This window comes from Saccopteryx leptura, chromosome 8, assembly GCF_036850995.1.
Source record: "Saccopteryx leptura isolate mSacLep1 chromosome 8, mSacLep1_pri_phased_curated, whole genome shotgun sequence".
In the NCBI taxonomy this organism is placed as follows: domain Eukaryota; kingdom Metazoa; phylum Chordata; class Mammalia; order Chiroptera; family Emballonuridae; genus Saccopteryx; species Saccopteryx leptura.
In genome coordinates, this window is record NC_089510.1 from 88034270 (window position 1) to 88042580 (window position 8311).

Sequence of the window (8311 nt, forward strand, 5' to 3'; positions counted from 1 at the left end):
CCTCCTCCATGAACCAACCAAACCCCCAAATTAAGACCAAGCTCCTTCTCCCTCCATCTAACTATAATAATTTCCAAATTATTTACTCAAATCACACATTGAAATATTCCATTGGTATACCAAGCACAGTACTGATTTCTTATGGGTTCACCACCAGTCCAATCATGTGTGTGCAGAGAAGGGTGTGGTTTGTATTTTACAAGGCTAATCCTACCAGTTATTCTGCCTCATTCTGGTTCTCGAAAGGCAAAATTATGTATCAACTGAAATTGGATAGAAAGTTTAAAATATTATGTTTTTGAATATAAATACATGGTATTAGTCCATTTGTTTGAATCTATGAAAAAAATCTACAAATATTTGCTGGAAGCTATGTATATTGCATTTTAGGGCTATTCCTAGATTTATTTTCCTGTTAGAGTAGATTTGTATCTTTTCATGATTATTAGTTATTACTAGTATAGAAAAAAATATTTTTTGTTTTTTCATTTTCTTAAATTTCTTTATTCCTATTATTAGAATTTTTTCATTCTACCAGATTTTATGGGTGAAAAAACACATTATCTCCACATGATAATCACATGACTCTTTTTCAATGATTTTGTTTCCATTCTTGCTTCTGAGATCCAAAATTGAATAAGTAACTGGCTACATGAATATCAACTTAGTGTTTATTAAGCAAACTGATCTTCAAGAGCTGTTCCACCACCCTGTTACCCACAAGCATTTATTTCTCATTTAATGATATAACTATCCATATCAAAGTTTAGGCCAAAAACACAGACATTACCCTTAGGTCCTCCCTGATTCTTCATCTTTTACTACGAATCCATCTATTAGTTATCCCCCTAAATATATCCCCATTGAACCATTCTCATCCTCTTTACTCTTACCATTCTACCCCAAGGAACTGTTATTTCTCACTTGAATTAGTGTAATGACCTCCTCAATGGCTTCCCTCTCTTTCCAACCTCCTTTCCCTACAATCAAACAAAGCAGCCATGTAAGATGTATACCAGATCAAGACACACTCTTGCTTAACATCATCAAAAGTCAACTCACTAAAATAAGAATTTTCCACAATGGAGCTAAGAAAATAATTCTGATTGATACCCTCTGAGTGGCGAAGCTATGAGTTGTGAAGCACCAGAGCTGTTCTGTGTAGGAAACAGATCTTAAAAGACAAGATTCCTCAGTCCATGAAGAAAATTCCAGTATCACCTCAGTGTCCTCATCTTCAATGTTCCTGATGCCAGATGTGCCTCTTCTCTCACATCATTTGACTACTTAGACTAATATAATCTTCCTTTCTGCCTGAGCTATTCTGAGTCAGGTTTATCTCACTTGCATGAAATCTCAACTGCTCCAATTAACGCATACTGTTCTGGGATAAATTTTAAAATCAAACAAAGCCATTTCCTTTTCTCATGCTGGGTAAAGTCTAATACATATTTGGTTTTCTTTAAGTCATAATAAAACCTATTTGGATAATACATGTAAGACAAACATCTAATAGTGTTTTTATTTCTTGTGCTGGTTCTTTTACCAGGATCAGCCCCAGCACTGTTCATGCTCCAGCACCTACTGACAGGGTAGCATATCTGTAGCAGCAGCAATGAAAATAGCCAACAAATGAAAGCATTGGGCCTAGGTTCTCTAGGCCCAGCAGCAGGTCAAATAACCGTGTGATCACAATAATACAGATGTCAGGGGTAATACTCGGAAGAGCATAGGAAGAACAAGACCAGTCTGGAATTGAGGTAGACAACAAGAGGGAATAAAACCCAAACCAGAGAGCTCAGGGATTGATCAGAGAAGACAGGTCTAGACTGGAGACTCAATTTCAACCACAGTAAAGGTAATAATATGTACATCATTAAAAAAATCTTAATATCATTTTATAGACATTAACACTTATACAAAGGTACATCCACTAGATAGTCTTTATAAATGTTGAGTATTAAATACCAACATTTAATCATTATTAGTAAGACTCCTAATCCTGGACTTATAGAATTAGGACGGCTTGACTGGTGCAAAACAGCCTAGGTTGTATTATTGTGTTCTTTGATGTTCCGTTCATAAATTAATTCTGTGAGGCTGTTCATCTGCTCCTGGGGCCTAAGTGACAATGAAAAGGATTTAGGCTAATGATGAAGAGATCTTTTTTGTCAGTTTAAGTTATTATACACAAAATTAAGTTACAGAAGAGATTACTGAATCATTTTCTCTCAAAGACTAAAAGAATGCATAGATTTCCATCTTACTGGGATGACTTAATAATAGCAGCTTTTATTGGATACATATGGGGGACTGAATAACTGCCAAATTCCTTCAAATTCAATGATTCAAAGCCTACACAATGTGAAAAGGACTCCAAATGGTGTGACAAAATTCTTCACAGGTACCAGAAGTCTACGTCTGAAATCTACCCAAGTACTAGTGCTCATTATTCGGTATTTTTATTTCTAACTCAAAACTTCATTTGTGGTGAAAAAAAAAAAAAGGAAGCAGAAAACAAAAAAAAAAAAAGAAGGAGAAGAAGAAATAAAGTAAAATTTATTAAGTTTTTTAATCTACCTCCTTGGAACCATACAGAACCAGAATCAGAAGTAGTCTTCTATGAGCACAAACTACAAATATAATATAGGCTTCTCTAATTCTGCTAGTGGGGGGCTATCATTCACTATATCCTTCTACATAAAACACTATCATTGTGGCACAATTTTACTTGGCATTAAATAATAGGCAATAATTTTGTTATTTGGGGAGAAAGAGAAGGAACTCTAAGTATATGCCAAAATAAAATATTTCATTCTGACACTACAACATGGAAACTTAATGATTTCAGGTTAAATGACAGAGACATGACTTGAATAAAGTCTCCTAACAAAGACTACTCAAACATTTTTAAGATGTCATTTAAATAAAAGACGGCTATAAATACTTACCTTGAACATTTATAACAAGTCTATGTGCTCTTTAAGAATGGAAATTGGGAAAATCATTTTATGAGTTTGTGGAGAATATTAGATTTTTCTACCAATAATTATTGTTTTTTCACACCTGGATTTTTTTTTAATAAATTGATTGCTTAAAATATTATTCTTAAAGAAATTTCATATCTATAATTGAACTTTTGATCTTATCACTTTAGTGTTTGGATGAGGAGAAAGATAAAATCTAAGTTTAGTAATACCAATGAAGAGAATGCTTTAAACCTGGAATTGCTTTGAGACTACATATTAAGTTGGGCCACAGAGAAAATATAAATGCAAAGACATAAACTGGAAGAAAAAAGGATTTCTAAGAAAAATAATTTCAGGTTTTCAGTGAAGTTACACAATGAATTACAAAAGATATATTGTTTTTTTTGGGAAAAAAAGGAAGGAAGGAAGGAAGGAAGGAAGGAAGGAAGGAAGGAAGGAAGGAAGGAAGGAAGGAAGGAAGGAAGGGGAAAGAAAGAGAGAAAGAAAGAAAAAGAAAGAGAATGAGAGGGAGGGAGAGAGAGAGGGAGGGAAGGAGAGTAGGAAAGAGGGAGGGAGAGAGAGAGGGAGAAAGGAAGGAGGGAAGGAAGGAAGGAAGGAAGGGAGGGAGGGAGAGAGGGAGGGAGAGAGGGAGGGAGGGGAGGGAGAGAGGGAGAGAGGGAGGGAGGGGAGGGAGAGAGGGAGGGAGGGAGGGAGGGAGGGGAGGGAGGGAGGGAGGGAGGAAGGAAGGAAGGAAGGAAGGAAGGAAGGAAGGAAGGAAGGAAGGAAGGAAGGAAGGAAGGAAGGAAGGAAGGAGAAAGGAAAAAAGTAAAGAAAAAAGACAGTTCTGATGCATCTTAAATCACTGAAGTTTTAGGCAAACAAATATAATGTGTTTAGCATCATTAATATATTTATATATGTGTTGTCAAAGATGATTTCTTAGAAGCAAACAAATGACCTATAAATCTTTACACCAAGCTGCCTGTGAACATGAAATTGTAGGGAGAATTCATAAAGCACCACAGAGTAAAAGGTGCATCGCTCTGATTCAGTGTTTGCAGTCATTTTCACAAGGATACATACCCAACCACAGCAAAATATGAGTGATTCTGGAAGGATATTGAAGAGACGTTGAGCATATATACACAGCTATATAAATCCACTCTTGTCCCTAGATACTTTGGATATAAACCATGTTATTATAACACAATGTAGCTTCTCTTGGTACCATAAAGACAATAAACATCAAAAAGACACTTTGAATGGTTCTATGAAGTCATAATAAAAATGACTTTCATATGGAAAATGCTCAAGCACTGTTTTCAAAGATTAATTCACTTGAAATTGATTTGTTTAAAATAATTTCCAACTCCTGCATCTTGGCATGCTTAGTTCTTGATCATTAAGCAATGAACCCTTTTGATGTTAGACCACATAATCACATTAGCAAAACTGAAATATACAGCAAAGACTTTTATTTAAAAATTGTATCTACCAAAAGAAGAAGAAAATTAAAAGCATCTCTACCCAATCACTGAAAATAATATTCTCAGTAATTTCCTGGGTTAAAGTGCCTGCAACTACAATATGTCTATACCAATATTGAAAATGAAGCATTCCATTACCACTAGCTGCTAATACAGACAGAAGGTTATTAAGTAAGAGAAATCAGTTATTATAAATAGAGTTGATACAGCTTTGTGGAATGTTATCTGAAATTTGTAACAGTAGCCAAGAACAGAACTAGGTCAGGCCAGTGGAGGTGTCTTTCTTTTGCCACCTCACTGTGGGACTTTTTGGGAAAGTCGCATAAAGCTTTGTAAGCCTCAGTTTCTTCATTGTAAAAATGGCAGATAAAATCTACTATTTAAGGGTACAAACTTGGAACTAGCAGATAATAACACCTAGGAATCTCATGTACAGAAAAATGATTATAGACAATAATACTGAATTGTAAAACTTTAAAGCTGGTAAGAAATTAGATCTTGATTGTGCCCCGCCCCCTGGAATAGGAAATGATCATTATAGGACATGATAGAAGAGTCAGCTAACACTGTGGTGGTAAGCATATGTATGCATCAAATCATCTTCAACTTACACAGTATTATAGGTCAATTATTATTCAATAAAAAGAAAATAAAAACCATGGGAGATAACCATGCCTCCATTTTAGGTTTGGTATAGAAATGAAAGACAATAATGTATATTATTGCCTCAATAAAATATTTTATATTTTATTATTATTATGAACAAATTTTTTCTGTCACATAGGAAAGGTAATAGAATTTCATTGGTCTTTTCACATATGAAATAAGTAAGAACTAAAATTCAAAGTTCCATAGAGAACTTCATAGTTTCTTTCTTCAAGAGTTCAATAATCTAAAGGCAAAACTATCTTAGAGGAAGGGGGGTAGAGGTGAGGAGGGAGAAAAGAAAAAACCTAGGTGAAGAAAGAAATATTTGCCAAGAACCTGTGCAGCCTTCACGTCAGGCACTCATACATTTCCTCATTTGATCCTTGGATGCAATCTGGTGAATGAAATATTCATTTCATGCATAAGGAGGCTTAAAGAAGTTCCAAGATTTTTAACCCCTTTTTCTATCTCATAATGCTTTTATGAAAAAAACAACAACTATAAATATGTAATATTAATAGAAATAATAAAGACTATACCAAAGAAATTTTTGAAATCCACAAGTCTTATATTTAATACCAGGAATAAATCCATCCCTCAAAATACTCATAATTCAAATAAATATTAAGGTTCTTGTCTAAATAATTAACTCTCAGATAAGATTGTAAAGAGAAATTCAATTTGTACAAGCACTGCCTTCTGTCAAAAGATGAGGTTAACAACAACAAGAAGGCAGAAAGGCATAGTGAACAGTGTTATTTTCACACAGTGTGCTCCATGGATCACGTGCTGCACTCTTCATAGTGAACGGTGTTACTCTCACACAGTGTGCTCCACGGATCACGTGCTGCACTCTTCATAGTGAACGGTGTTACTCTCACACAGTGTGCTCCACGGATCACGTGCTGGACTCTTCATAGTGAACGGTGTTACTTTCACGCAGTGTGCTCCAGAGATCACGTGCTGGACTCTTCATAGTGAACGGTGTTACTTTCACGCAGTGTGCTCCACAGATCACGTGCTGGACTCTTCATAGTGAACGGTGTTACTTTCACACAGTGTGCTCCACAGATCACGTGCTGGACTCTTCATAGGGAACGGTGTTACTTTCACACAGTGTGCTCCACAGATCACGTGCTGGACTCTTCATAGTGAACGGTGTTACTTTCACACAGTGTGCTCCACAGATCACGTGCTGGACTCTTCATAGTGAACGGTGTTACTTTCACACAGTGTGCTCCACAGATCACGTGCTGGACTCTTCATAGTGAACGGTGTTACTTTCACACAGTGTGCTCCACAGATCACGTGCTGGACTCTTCATAGTGAACGGTGTTACTTTCACACAATGTGCTCCACAGATCACGTGCTGGACTCTTCATAGTGAACGGTGTTACTTTCACACAGTGTGCTCCAGAGATCACGTGCTGGACTCTTCATAGTGAACGGTGTTACTTTCACACAGTGTGCTCTACAGATCACGTGCTGGACTCTTGCGGTAACCTACTGGGGTAGATCTGCCAAAAAGTTAGTCCAGTTTCAGCTTTCAGGACATCTACTGTGACAGCATACTTAATTTTATACTTGGAAGTTTGTGCTATTTTTTTTTCAGAAGAACCCTCCCAAAATTTTATTAAGTTCTATAAAAATTTGAAGTTTCCCCCCTCTTTCTGCCTATCCAGTTGCAGGTCCCTGGGTCCTATGTCAGATTTATTAAATCTCTGGGAGTAGAGGATAAAATATCTTAATTTTTAATAGCTTACCCCAGGTGACTTTATATAAACATCACATTTAAAAATCAATGTCCCAGAGATATAATATGAATGAACAAATACTATACATTATGTTTATTCATCTCAATACACACTCTGCTATTCACTTTGCAGCTATTCACTTACAGACCTGCTTTCATTTGTATGTCACTGTGTTGGCTGGTACATATATTTGAATATGAATTTGTCTTTTGTAGTTGGTTTAATTACCAACCTCCCAAATATATCTACCCAGAACCTGTGAATGTGATCTTATTAGGAAAAAAGATCTTTACAGATATAGTTAAAAATTTTAAAACGAGATCTTCCTAGAATACCAGGGTGGGTCTTAACTCCAATGACAGGTGTCTGTATAAGAAACAGAAGAGAAGGCACAGAGAGTAAAGAAAGTCCGCGTGAAGACAAGGCAGGCAGCCGCAGGAATGCTGAGAGGCACCAGAGGCTGGGACTTTCTCCAAAGACTCCAAAGGGACTACTGTGGGCCTCCTAATACCTTGATATTGTATCTCAGACCTCCAGAACTGTGATAAAAATTTCTAGGAACAAAACTACCTTAGAGGCCTGACCTGTGCAGCAGATAAAGCATCAACCTGGATTGCTGAGGTCGCCAGTTTAAAACCCTACACTTAAGCCCCTGGCAATGGGCAAGGAAGCACCTGATTGGTGGTGCTGCTCTTATATCAGTCAGCGGCAAAGCAGGTGTTCAGCCGTAGCTCATCCTAGCTTGATGCCTGTATTGGCGGTCAGAGCTTTCATGCCTAGGGCACATAAAATAAAAAAAAATGTAAAAAAATAAAAAAAAATTTAAAAAACCCCTACACTTTGTCTAAATAATTAACTTTCAGATAAGATTGACCAAACACACATAAACACAAACATAGACATGCATGCACATACACACATATCTTTAAAATCTATAAGTATAATAGGTACAAAATGTTCACAAACATTCACTATGTACTGCCCTGGCCGGTTGGCTCAGTGGTAGAGCATTGGCCTGGCGTGCAGAAGTCCTGGGTTCGATTCCCAGCCAGGGCACACAGGAGAGGCGCCCATCTGCTTCTCCACCCCTCCCCCTCTCCTTCCTCTCTGTCTCTCTCTTCTCCTCCCGCAGCCGTGGCTCCATTGGAGCAAAGATGGCCCGGGCGCTGGGGATGGCTCCTCGGCCTCTGCCCCAGGCGCTGGAGTGGCTCTGGTCATAACAGAGCGACGCCCCGGAGGGGCAGAGTGTCGCCCCCTGGTGGGCATGCCGGGTGGATTATGGTCGGGCGCATGTGGGAGTCTGTCTGACTGTCTCTCCCCATTTCCGGCTTCAGAAAAATACAGAAAAAAAAATTCACTATGTATTAGGCTATAAAAATATAAAATAATTTCTAAAAGTAAAAAAGGAAAAAATAAGGACACTACTCTTTTATGGATTCTTGCTGTATTGGCC

The 8311-nt window shown here is 37.4% G+C and overlaps 1 non-coding gene across 1 annotated transcript; it reads left to right on the top strand.

The window, feature by feature from the left end:
- The first annotated feature begins 7505 nt into the window (after window positions 1–7505).
- LOC136380259 (small nucleolar RNA SNORA48) lies at window positions 7506–7647 on the top strand. The gene has a single exon (XR_010746928.1). It is a non-coding gene; the product is annotated as a small nucleolar RNA SNORA48 (small nucleolar RNA).
- Window positions 7648–8311: the final 664 nt, after the last annotated feature.